At 37.8% G+C, this 13,373-nt stretch overlaps 2 long non-coding RNA genes across 3 annotated transcripts; one reads left to right on the forward strand and one right to left on the reverse strand.

Annotated features, from left to right (window-relative positions):
- Positions 1 to 3,882: 3,882 nt before the first annotated feature.
- LOC308401241 lies at positions 3,883 to 5,873 on the reverse strand. Its single transcript, XR_013972498.1, has 3 exons — positions 5,666 to 5,873; positions 4,611 to 4,753; positions 3,883 to 3,909 (listed from the first exon to the last, which is right to left on the reverse strand). It is a non-coding gene; the product is annotated as an uncharacterized lncRNA (long non-coding RNA).
- A 302-nt stretch (positions 5,874 to 6,175) lies between these two features.
- LOC308400932 lies at positions 6,176 to 9,978 on the forward strand. Of its 2 annotated transcripts, none has more exons than XR_013972443.1 (5): positions 6,176 to 6,265; positions 6,966 to 7,031; positions 7,382 to 7,537; positions 7,990 to 8,082; positions 8,366 to 9,978. It is a non-coding gene; the product is annotated as an uncharacterized lncRNA (long non-coding RNA). The 2 variants fall into 2 exon arrangements; XR_013972444.1 differs by lacking the exon at positions 6,176 to 6,265 and adding an exon at positions 6,287 to 6,422.
- The last annotated feature ends 3,395 nt before the right edge of the window (positions 9,979 to 13,373 follow it).

Genomic DNA, 13,373 nt, shown 5'->3' on the forward strand with positions numbered 1-13,373 from the left:
GGAACCATCAAGGAGGACATGCTGTTCTGTAAACCGCTGGAACAAAGGACAACTGCCGCAGATATTTTTCAAAAGCTGGACACATTCATGAACACACATGGACTCGTGTGGGACAGATGTGTTGGCATCTGTACTGATGGCGCACGGGCCATGACTGGGAGACACGGAGGTGTGGTTTCGCGTGTGCAAGCAGTCGCGCCAGATGCCTCCTGGGTACACTGCAGCATCCACCGAGAGGCTCTTGCTGCAAAGGGAATACCTGTCCGTTTGAAACATGTTTTGGACACGAGTGTAAAAATGGTTAACTTTGTGAAAGCCAGGCCGCTGAACTCCCGCTTATTTGCTGCGTTGTGCAGCGAGCATGAGACATTATTACTCCACACAGAGGTTCGCTGGCTATCTAGAGGGAAAGTGCTGACCCGTTTCTTTGAGTTGAGGGATGAACTTGAAGTTTTCTTCAGTAACCATCCCTTTGAGCTGTCTGAACATTTGCATGATGAAGAGTACCTTACCTGCCTGGCTTATCTGTGTGATATATTTTCTCGTCTGAACGAGCTCAATCTCGGATTACAAGGCGTTTCTGCAACTATATTCAATGTTCAAGATAAAGTTGAGGCCATGATAAAGAAGTTAAACCTTTGGAAGAACTGCTTGGATACAAACAACACTGAAGTCTTTCCTGTGCTGCATGATTTTCTGTGCTCTAATGATCTCACACTATCTAAAAGTGTAAAGCGCGAATGTAACGTGCACCTTGAGGAGCTGGCGGTGCAGTTACGCCGATACTTCCCAGAGACGGACGGCTCAAATGATTGGATACGTCACCCGTTCACCGCCGTGCCTACTTCGTTATCACCGTCTGACCAGGAGAGCCTAATTGAAATCGCCACAGATGGATCTCTAAAAGTTGAACACGCTCAAAAGAACCTGGCGGATTTCTGGATAGGGCTGCGCACTGAACAGCCCGCGCTGGCTAAGCGCGCTGTCAAGACTCTGATGCCTTTCGCCACCACATACTTATGCGAAAAGGGATTTTCTGCTTTAACAAACATGAAAACAAAATACAGAGCAAGACTTTGTGTGGAAAACGATTTAAGACTCAGCCTTTCCCAAATTGAGCCAAACATTGAAGAGCTGTGTGCCTCTGCTCAAGCACATCCATCACATTAAATAAAGTTCTGTTTAATGAAAGTTCATGGCCTTTATGCTCTCGACAAAAAAGTGAATTCTAATAAATCCTTTGATACACTGCTAGTATTAAGTAGTAAAGTTTGTTATTAAAACTCTGTCATTACTAAAAAATATTGATAAATTCATTTGGTGGTGAGAAATAATCGACTGTGCAGTATTTATCTTTATGCATGCGATATTGAAATGTATTTATAGACACTAATTAAGAGTCGTTCGTAGTAGGGGGTATGCGGCTGAGGGTGACATGTCTCAAGGGGTACGTGGCTGGAAAAAGTTTGGGAAGCACTGCTCTACAGCCATCATTTTCCCCTCAAAACGTCGCCATCGTTGTTCTCTTTCCAACACAGTGAAAGCTCAGAGATGTAAACTTTGTGGATCCAAGTGGAGGGATCACAATTTAGTCATTCAGTGATTCAAAGAATATGAACTTTTAATATTCATTCAGATGTTTTCTGACTCTAAATTTTCTTTTCTCATTTCTTAGTTTTTTTAAATTTACATTTAAAACATTTTCAGCTATTTTCCAACTTCTTTTGTGCAAATGTCAGCTTTTAGCAGTTCAGCACTTTTGCTTTCAGGCGAAAATTTCTGTATTTTTCATCTAATTCGAAGTTTTTAACTTAAATTCAGCAATTAATTCATTTCACTGCATAGATTCAGGTATCACACATACACACACACACACACACACACACACACACACACACACACACACACAGAGTACCTTGCCTGTGTGTGTGTGTGTGTATGTAGACGTCATATGTTAATGAACCGATGCATATTCATGTAACCTCAATAAAAGAACAGTGTTACGGGAGAACGAAGAGAGCAACTGGGGTCAAGCGAAGGAACGGCGCCTGTCCGGTTCTCTCCCGTGCACGAGAAACATGAAGAACTTTGCCTACTTGTGTCTTGCTTTGCTGTGTAATTATATTGTCTTCAACGTTCCAGCGAATAGGTTCAAGCTACAAACCTATCACTCTGCTCTCTGCTAAGGTTTTAGAATCACAGTGGAAAGTTTAGAATTATTACTTCGTTTCAAGGAATGAATACAATGTATAGAAGTAGATCAAAAGTGCTAAAACACAACCACTCAGACTTAATAAACAAAAGGAAAATCAGTTCAGTCCAATAATTTTTTATTTGCATAGTGCCAGTTCACAAGAAGATGCTTCAAGGCACTTGATATTGTAAGGTAAAGACCCTACAATATTACAGAAACCCCAACAATCCGAGGACCCCCTATGAGCAAGCACTTGGCGACAGTGGGGAGGAAAAACTGCCTATTAACAGGCAGAGACCTCCGGCAGAACCAGGCTCAGAAAGGGGCAGTCATCTGCCGCGACTGGTTGGGGGTGAGGTAGTGACACAGATGGAACGTGTTCATGTCACTTCCTCACAGCAAACAGATGTTATTATTTAGTGTTGTCTACTATTTTTGGTGTTAAGGGAAATACAGGTCCTCCTGCACTCAGAAAAATAAAGGTGCCAACTGGAACCAAAAGTGGTTCTTTAGACTGATGCCATAGAAGAACCTTTTTTGGTGCCACAAAGAACCTTTCAAACAATGGTTCTTTAAAGAACCATTTCTTTCAGTGGTTCATTGAAGAACCTTTAAAGGTGCCCCAAAGAACCATCAAGAAATGGTTCTTTGGGGCACCTTTAATGGTTTTTCAAAGAACCTTTTTAAAAATGGTTCTTTAAAGAACCATTTTTAAAAAGGTCCTTCAAATGGTTCTTTAAAAGAACCATTTTAAAGAACCTTTTTTGAGTGGTTCTTTAAAAAAACCATTTTAAATCTTTCAAAATAAAATGCATCATAAATTGAATTTGAGTAGGGCAAAATAAATACTAGCACAGCATAGACATATATTAATGGTTTATTGTCATTTTGTAGTTACCAAAAGACAAAAAGGCATTTTAACCCTCAGCACAACATCACTACTAATACATGTCACATATTAGTGTTTTAAACAGTAATAATTAAATATATTTGCTATACTATAAATAAATATATATAAATACTATAGCTACAGATAACACAACAAATAATACATGTATTGTTTAATTAATAAAACATCGGAAAGTGATAAAACACATTAGAAATAGCAATAGCTTCATAACAGACCAATAAATCAACACATTTTCATCAGCAGATGTTTGCATGTTCAGTAAAAATATTTCAACAAGTTTATGATTAAAATGATCAATGAACTTCAGCCTTACGCTATGTAATGTACATTTCATGTTGTACTCATGGTCCTTTGTTAGTTCAGTTTAGGATAATGTCTCTGACGTATGTATCATATCAAATATATGTCATATCAAAACAAGCCCACACCTGCAGTTGTTTCAGTTTTTCACTGGTGTTTCCTGTCAGCTGGTCAACCTCACTCAGGCAGACATCCATATCAGCCAACCAAACGACAAGTTCCTCCCTTTGTGCTTCAAACCCCTCCCACTCTGAGACAAGGAGCTGAAAGAGAGAGAAAAGAGTCAATTATAAAGAAGAGAGAGAAGTGAAACCCTCCTCAGAAGGTCTGACTCGCATACCTGCAGTTGACCTGTGATGGACTCCTGTTTGGCGTTCACGTCATCCCTCGTTGTTGCCAACAGCCAAGTCTGCAGGGTGCCCTGGAAGAGCTGAGTTAATGTTCGACTCCTCCTGGTCAGGCTCTCCAGCTGGATGACCCGAGGTCTCCCCTCTCACCGCTGCCTCTGAACACAGAAACACAAATTTCATCTGAAGCAGGAGGTGCAGATTTTTTGTGCTATTCTTTTCTAAATCCAGGCTAGATCACGTGGAGGTATTTGGAAAACTTTTTTGGCCAGTGGACGACTGTTGTCTTGCAGAAAGTCAAATCAAACATATGCGATACACAATTAATTCACAAGAACACATTATAAAAAATAAGTCCAGTTCTTGCCTGATTTCAAGTGAAATCTGCATCAAAACAGGGTGACAGAAGTAAAACGAGTGCACAAAGCCTCACTTTGTAAAAGCCTGCTATTACAGTTCTCCTCTATGCAGACGACTTTCCTGTTTTCAAGGCACAACTTGGATCTGCTGTACGAATCTTATGAATACACACTAAATGAAACAATAGTGTGCATGACTCCAGATTCTGATCCCTCATCCTAATATGGTCCCAACATAGCAACAGCAATAAAGCAGATGTTGAGGCTTCAAAATACAAAGTCCATAAACCAATGGCTGACGTGGGTTTTATCATAAGGGTGATAAATATACAGATTTCAGTCTGTCTTAGAGATTTGATGTTCATTTACCTGCAGATGCACTATACGTGCCTGCTCTATGGTTTTTCACAACATTTTGCACATCACTATTTAATACAGGAAGTAGGTGAACTAAAACAAGTCATCTTTCTTTGTGAGAGGACCATATTAATGAAACAAACCTCATCATAGGGAGCCCTAAAGATGCTCCTGCTGCTTCTCTTCCTCCTCATCCTAAGCTTCCTTCTCCTTGTCCTCGCCTTCCATCCAATTGTAATTCAACCTAATTGTGTTTCTCCCCCTCCTCTTCCTCATTTTGTTGGAGCTGTGAACACAATTAATGTGAATCTGGATTAATTTGTGCAAACAAGAAAAATCTACAGCTTTTTGGTCAGAGGTGCTCTTGTGATTTAAGCCGGGTAGAGTAGATTTATCTGTTGATGCTACCTGCTTCAGCTCTGGCTGCTGAGTGATATTTACACCCTGGCTGGATTACAAACTTTAACCATGTGCTGAACTTTGGCCCGGCGTTGATACCTCTTGTTAGTATAACGACCTCTTCTTAGCTTGTATGTATGATGGTGGATAAATGAAATATAAAAAAAAATTAACTATATTACAAAAGAACATCTATCTTGGAAACATCAAATGACTGGAGCATAACTTGTCAACTAGTCCGAAACTAAGTTATGCAGGAACAGTCAAAGACACCTTCTCATGTCACATTTCTATTCATTTCTATATAATTTGATTAGACAATAAAGAGTTATCTAATCTAATTATTCATTCAAAACTCTTATGCATAGCTGCATTTTATACAGCTCATACAGAATTCAAAGTACAGGTTCATGTGAGTATTTAATGTACGGCTCAGATCTACAGAATTTCAGAGTTTCTAGAGCAGACACAGAGCTCACGCCACAACAGGCTTCAGGCGCCATTTTAGTGACTTTAACAATATATTAAATTTTAATTTCGGTCTAGCTGACATTAGGTTATGTACGCAGCACGCAATTGAACCACATATTTTAGAAGCCAAAGGTTCAAATTAGCTGGGAGCAGCTTCACTTAATTATAACAGTGGTTTTGTTAGGAAAACAGTTGGATACTAAATTGCGCTGACATCAACGGCTAACGTATCTAGCTAATCGCTACTGTTAGCACAACATTAACAGCAAGCTACAATGACGAGTAACAAAAACAAAACAGTAATAAGGTTTTAATGAAAATGTTTTACCTTTTCCAACAGTCCCAGAATCCACAGCTTCAAAGTCCAGCAGGTACTGAAGACTGTTATCCGTTTCGCTGTCACCGTCCGTGAGGTTTTTTTTCCCGAAAGGTCAAGGCCCGCCGCTCGCACACTCTGTCTGCGCATGCGCATCCCAACGACGGACCCCTCCGTCCGCTCCCGGGAGGTTATAGTATGACGTGTTCTGACGTCACTCTCTCTCTCCCTGTCATTTATTTGGCTCGAAACACATACACTCAAAAAAATGAATGAGGTGGATTGTTCAGTGTATATTAATTATTTATTTTCATTTTACTTAAAATATATGTTTTTGTTAAGTTAACATATGTTTTTCTAATCAAGTCTACGTAATTGTGTCTATTATTCAACGCACATAATACTAATGTGTTACTTGATCGCATAACATTTAAGTTAAGTCAATTAGGATCGATATACCTTGTATATCCACAAGGTGGCAGTAATGCAAAAACAGTTATAATGAAACCGCGCAGAACAAGAAGGTTTCACGGCTTGTGCCTGCTCATGCGCAAGACTTCAAATTTAACTGAAAAAGGCTGTTTTGGCGCCAAGCTGCTGTTTCTTTGAGAGGTAAGACCACTTTTTTTCTTTGACTATGTTGTGTAGTATCTATATGTCCAGCATGGTTATATTTTGCGTTTGTCTTACAAGACATGTTATATCGTTTGCGTGCGCTTGTTTTACATTAGTTTTACTGGGTCCTGGACATGCTTATTTTGTGGACTGTGTAAGAAACATTTTTATTGTTTTTTGTTTTATTAAGGGATTAGCTACAGGGGTTCATGGGGTTATTCTTTCAAGGGGTTATTTTTCCATTTGCTTTCTTGGGATTCCTTTTCTGTAATCCGAGAGTCGGAAATATCGAATGGGATAGCAAGGATAGCATAAAGTGACATTTAAAATCCAAAAAGTCAAGGGCGAAAGCCACTGTGACACCATTGTTCTGCTCTATCAGTAATCTGTATTATGTAAAAATGGTCTGTAAATACAGCATGTTTCCTAGCGGAGTTATACATATCAATGTAGTTATAAATTACAGTTTGTGAAAGTACACACTTAATTTTTTTAATAAAATTATTCAAGACATATGAGTGGACAGACAATGGAGGTCGACAGACCTGGTGATAATTGCTTCTATAGAAAGTTAGCACATGGCAGTGTCAATCTCTTGCTTTTCTTCTGAGTAGTATTTTATTTAGTTGTAATTCAAACAATAATTTGCTTCTTGAAATTAAGTAATGAATTTCTTGTTTTACTTTATAAATCTCAGATCCTGCCTTTACCTGCTCCCTCCTATACTGATGTGGTGTATGTGGTATTGCTGAGCTTGTATGTGGTATGTGAACTGTTATACTTTTAAAAACAAAACTGTTTTATAAGTTAAGTTTTCTTTTGTGACCCATCCCATGCCCCTGTTATTTCTTCTCCACATCTGAACCATGGTAAAGGTTGCAGTTCAAGGGCCTGAGGCATGAAATTCTTTTCAGATCAGCTGTGATCAATATTTTTTGGAACTTGATAAATAACAATAAAAGCTGTAATGGCTCCATTAGCATTTTGTGTAAATGTTTGTGTTAAAATTATAGCTTTAATGAGGTCTTACTACATTAGTTTTAGTTTGTATATGTGTACATATAGTATGTATATTTACAGTACAGTATGTTGTGTTTGTTGACATATTTTCAGGTGGAAGCAGAATATGTGAGGATTACTACTGCTGCACATGTTCCAAGGCTTTTTACACAACTTGACCAATACACTGACCAGCTCATAAAAGTCTTCAAGAAAAAAGGAGGCGTTGCAGGGAAGAAAATTAGACAAACTTTGGCCCCAGCCACACAGGTGCGTTATTCTGTTGGTAGCAAAATATTATGGCTAATAAGATCATTTTCAAATTTAAACAGCTAGTGTATGGTAGCTGCACAGTGCACTTACATTTATATTAAGCAAGACAAAGTTTGGTACTCAAAACGTTGGAAAATTTAAATTACCTAAACATATGTAAAATCTGATCCCTTGATTTAGGTTAAACCAGAAGTGAATGTTTTTATGTTATGTTTTGAATGCAAAAAAGATGATGTATTAGTTTGTCTTTACCTCCATTATGGACATATATAATGTGGTGGAAACCCTGCCCAACAGGTTAACTATTCATGTCCATGTGATGATTAGTTGGTCTTGTGTACATGTCTATCTGTGCAGTGGATATGTCATTCATTTTGCGTATAATGTGAGTTTCTGTCATCCTAAAGTATATCTGTTTTCTCTTCCTGTATCTCTGCCACTCTCTACAGAAGGAAAGTATTGAAAAGGGGAGGGAGTGTGTCCTCAGGGCACTACCTTTTTACCTGAATGAAGACCCAAGCATCCTCTTCAAAGAATAATTGGTTGGTAATTTTAGTTTAGTTTTTTATCTGTATTAAACCAAATTTTGAATAACTAATGTTGTTGCATGTTGTTGTTGTTGTAATTTGCATGGAACCTGTTTAAATGTTTTGGGAAATCTTCTTGTATACCCAAACTATTTATATTTATCGTTGAATCTGTAGTCTGAAATACACTGGGGTGCATGTTCCTAATATTGTGTTTACGTCATTAAAGGGTAGCTTTGGCCCTTTTTCTTTCTTTTTTTAAAACTGGATGCCATTTTTCTATGTTTTTGTGTCTAAGCTACAGCTGTTCAGAGGGAGCTGGAACAAATTACCCTTGCTATCTTTACCATCGAAAGAGCTGATGCCAGCACTCCTCCAGCCGATGTGGGTATAACCATCTAGTGTGTCCTGCATGACCTGGAAGACCTGGCCTCTGCATGTGCACTCTTAATGGGTGGGATATATGCACTGAATCTCAGTTAACCTCAAGACTGAAAGCTTTCTTTGAAGTACTTCAGAAGCTCTTCCTTCATCTGTATGTCAGCATACTCTTGACCAAGGTACAGTTGCTCAAGAATACACTGAATGAATAAGCCAACCTTTAATTTGGATGATGAATGTTCTGTCAGATGGACAGAAGTTTTTCGGAGGCTGAATGGGAATAAAATGGTAATTTGTAAATGACAGATAACGGGAAAATTACATTTAAGAGAAATTTAGAACATTTTGAAAAGTTTGTAAACTACTACAATTTGAGAGATTTTACTGTTGTGGGGGGCTAGTAAGAGACAATCAAAAGTATTGAGATTTAAAGGATTTAATTGAGAGATGATACTGCACCAGAAATGTTGAAGGGTGGTGTGTATATTAGCGTTCAAGGCATATTGTTATGAGGTGGAAATATGTTCATATTCAGTTTGTGTTACATTGTGTGCATTGTAAAGGTAATTGCAATACATACTAAAAATAAGGGTAAGTTAGGAGGTTGATCTGATATCCTCGTGTTGGTGTTGTTCCCAGATCATCATACTAAATGTTGTTCCAGGATCAACATTGCAAGTGACCAATCAGAATGTTGTGACGTCATACTTTTGCGACTTCGGGAAAAACCGGCGTAAAACAAAAAACTGTACTTAAGCTGCATGAAACCGCCTCTGTCCGCCGATCAACTGACCCTAACCCTAACCGTAACCCTTTAATAAACAGTAAGCAGAATTGATATTGTCCTTGCAACATTGGAATTTCATAAATGCACGAATGGCTTGGCGCGCAAAAGAATAACGTCACAACAATGTGACAACATTTTCATGATGGTCTGGGAACAACACCAACACAAGGATATCAGATCATCCAAGTTGGGAATGCAGGATGAATGTATATTTTGTGGACTTTTAAAGACGAACAATTGTTTCCATGTTAAAATGTTTACATCTGAAGTTTTTTGCCCAAACACTAGTAAAATAAATGTTGACAGTGGCGAGTGTTAAATGGTTACTGCTGTGCTGTTGCAAAAAAACTGAACGCTGACAAGCTGTTTTATTGTTAGACCATAATGTTGGCATGTTTTGTTAAAGTTTTATTTGGGATGGTGATGTAATTTTCTTTGATTGCTAATATCAGTGGACTATTTATTATGATTATTATTATTATTATTATTATTATTATTGTTGTTGTTGTTGTTACATAAATTTTTTTTAAATTGTGGCTGTTGAGGTGGACACTTCACTTTGCATTGTTAAAGGAAAGCACTTCATTGGCATTGTGTTACTGGACTGACCCTAAGCAATCATTGCAAATAGCAACTTTGCTATCCATTTTAGACACTAAAAGAAAAAAACACTCACAGACCTTACTAGCATCACATGTGCATAACTCAAGTGTCATCTTATCAATGTGTTATGTGGTCTTCAATGTTTGTTTGTTTTTTCTTCTATTTCTGGTAGATACAGACATTTAATTTAAAGTCTTGATGTTGCATCTGTCTACATACTGTTAATTACTAACCCTAATGAGCTGTTGTGTTTTATTTTGGACTGGGTTTACACAAAGGCTCACTGAATGTGTTGGCAATAAAAGAAATTTTAAAAAATAAGTTGGATGTACTTAATTCATTTGTGTGGAACCTGTTGACAAAATAGATTTATGTAAAACTAATTAATAAAGCACAAGGTGGCTGAAAATATAATATTTGAATTAATCTAACTTAAATTTAACATTTTACTGCCACAAATAAGAAATGTGTTGAAGTAACTAATCTAAACTATCTAACCTGAAAATATATCATCTTTGTTCATACAACATAACTTGATTTAGTTAGTCTTAAATATGTCTTGTTAATCTTAAGTAGTTTTTTTAAATTAGATGAACTAAAGATTTTTGCTTTAAACTAACATAATTCAATTTCGTGGAACCTGTTGACAAAATAATTTTAATTAAAGTCAACGTTTCATTTTTTTGAGTGTATCAACAAATTGCTCAGTGATGAACAACTACTCAGATCATTTACCTAAGCAGTGCGCTTTGTCAAAACGAAGTGTGTGTTCATTACACTGACATTCTGTTCTGCAATTGTTATTTACTTGTATTTTATAATTTGACTTTACATACTGCTGGGTGGTTTGTAAAGTTTACAATAACTAGTATTATCATTATGCTATATTTTCAAAAATATATAATAATCTCAAAAGCAATGCCTTGGAGTAGAAAATAGTAATGCTTTATTAAAATTTAAAACTAAAGTACAGTATTTGAATGTGTGTATTGTGTCTACTGTTTGCAAATATTTCTAACTTTTATTTGAATATTCAGCTTCCTACCATCTTCTCTTAAAGGGTAATTGCCAGGTATCCCGCCCTCCCCCTTCGCACACACATGCACACAAAGAAAACACACAGTATAATTCACAGCCTCATTATAGTGAATAAATATTTATGCCATTTACACCATCAAACTTAGATTGCTAAGGATGAAGAACCTTTTGTTCTTTAAAGAACCATTTGTAATAGCTGAAGAACCATCCACAAAATAAAAAGGTTCTTTGACGTATGATGGTTCTTTAAAGAACCATGAAGACATCTGAAGAACCATTTAAGAACCATAATTTTTCTGAGTGTGGGTTAGAGAGGTAATTGCCTCAGTGTATTTTTAGCATTGTTTTTAACCATATCTCTTAGTGATTGAGTTTTAATTTTTTAAAAAGTCAGTTTGTGTTTGTTGACCAGTCTAAAAACTGATTATTTCTTTCAATGTATGAATGGGAATTATTGTTTAAAATTGTTCTTTCTGGTGTGGGAACAGGGCAGCAGGGTTCTTACTGGTGTGATGACCCGGCTGATGGGGTCTGTTACTTAATTATGGGGGTGTGTTGGTTAATCTGGAGGGTCTACTGCTTACATTCTGCAATGCCAACGTTTTGCCTACGAGAGGAGGGAGGAAATAAACCTTTTTTTCTGTCTTTTGAGGAATGCTTGAGATGAATCTGGTTGAGCGCCCAACCTCAGACTGCTGATATGATTTCGCCATAGAGTTTGACTTGGCCTTGGTGGAAATCTGAGGTAGCGGGGCGTGCTTTGCGCTGACCTCAAGTGTCAGTTGTTTATTTTCTTCTACAAGGCTGCTGTTCTTAGCCTCATATACAGAAAGGATTCGCTGTGTTGTTACTAACTGCTTTTTGAGGTCGCGATTTTCCCACTCACATCTGTGGAGTTTCTGTATGGCATCTTTGTTTTGAAGTGCAGCCTCCTGATTCAGCGTTGACCGCAGTTCTTTAATTTCTTTGTCCTTTTCTGTGACCAGTTGTTTATATTTGCATAACAGGCGGTCCCGGCGGCGCTGTTCAAATACTAATGCGTGACTGGACATGTGCATTTTTCTTTTAGCGTTAAGTCTGTTTGTTCGCCACTGCGAGAAGATTTTTTCCTGTGTTTTTGCAGCGTATTTGTGCAGCTCAATGGCAACCTTTAAGGAATTCTCCTCACGCAGGTCCTTTACCTGCTTCGTCAGACGGTCAATTTCCTGTTTTTGTCCTTCAATCGTTTGTCTTTGAGTTGAACTCATTTGAATTTCAGTTTCCAGCTCTTTTATGTTTTGTTGCTGCTGAAACACAATTTCTTTGTAGTGTGTGAGCTCTTTGTCCACCTTTTCTTTGTCTGCCAAAATCTGGACCAGCCTTTTCTTAACTACCTTGCGCTCCTTGTTGACACAGGCAAGTTGTTTGGCCTGTGCCGTCTGCGCTTCTGCCTGCTTTTGTTTGATGAGCTCCAGTTGATTTTTCACAGCAAAATACCTGGTCTGAGACTTGGATAGCTCTGCTTGAATCACTTCTCGTTCACTATTCTTTTGTTCTGTGTCTTTTGTCAGTGACTCTATGGTGTCCTTAAATTGACTGATCACGGTCTTAGCCTCAGATAACTCCTTATTAAGTTTTTCATTCCAAAACTCGTCGTGCGTCATCTGTATTTTTAGTCTGTGTTCTGTTTCTTTCAGAGCATTTCTCAGACTGACGATCTCATGATCTTGGGATGTCATTTTCTTGAAGGATTCCCGCCTCTCACTTTCAAGTTTGGCTATTTGTTCATTTTTCATCTGCAGGACTTTCTCCAGGTGTTGCGTGTTAGAAAGCTGCTTTGAGGCTTCCTTTGTCTGACTTTCTATTTCCTCTCGTTTTCCTTTTAACTCTTTTACTAGTTTGTTATTGTCCAAGTCCTTTCCCAAAAGCAAATCTGACAGTTCATTATTTTTCATTATCAATGCGCTTTTCTCCATAATGACCCTGTCCTTTTGCTCTTCAAAATCCTCTGCTTTTTTTTGCCATGTTTTAATTTCAGCTTTTAATTTCTCTTCTAGTGCCTCCACTGTTTTAAGTCTGTCTCTACATTGAAACAGCGTGCTAGCCTCTACAAGATATTCTGATGTCCTTTTTTCAAAGTTGACCCTCTCTTCTTTGAGCTGGTCCTGGACTCTAAGCTCATTTTTTATCTGTTTTTCTTTTTCCTTCAGTTCTTTTACTTTTAGGTTTTTTTCAGTGGTCACTTGCTTTAATTCTTGCTTCAAGGCCTCATTTTCTTTGCTCAGTCTATTGACTTTGCCTTGAAGACGAGACAGAAATTCCACATCTTTTTCTTTCTGCTCCCGTCTCTTTTTTTCAGTGGCATGTTTCCTTTCCAAGTCTTTGCATTTCTTTTGAAGGTCCAGGATTTTTTTCTCATATTTCTCTGATCCTGCAGCCTTCATCTCACATTGAGCCATACGTTTTCTTAGTTGGTCTACTTGTGAGAGATGGGCGCGGGCTTCCTGTTTAAGGCTCG

The sequence above is a fragment of the Rhamphochromis sp. 'chilingali' genome, assembly GCF_963969265.1.
Source record: "Rhamphochromis sp. 'chilingali' genome assembly, chromosome: 8".
NCBI lineage: Eukaryota > Metazoa > Chordata > Actinopteri > Cichliformes > Cichlidae > Rhamphochromis > Rhamphochromis sp. 'chilingali'.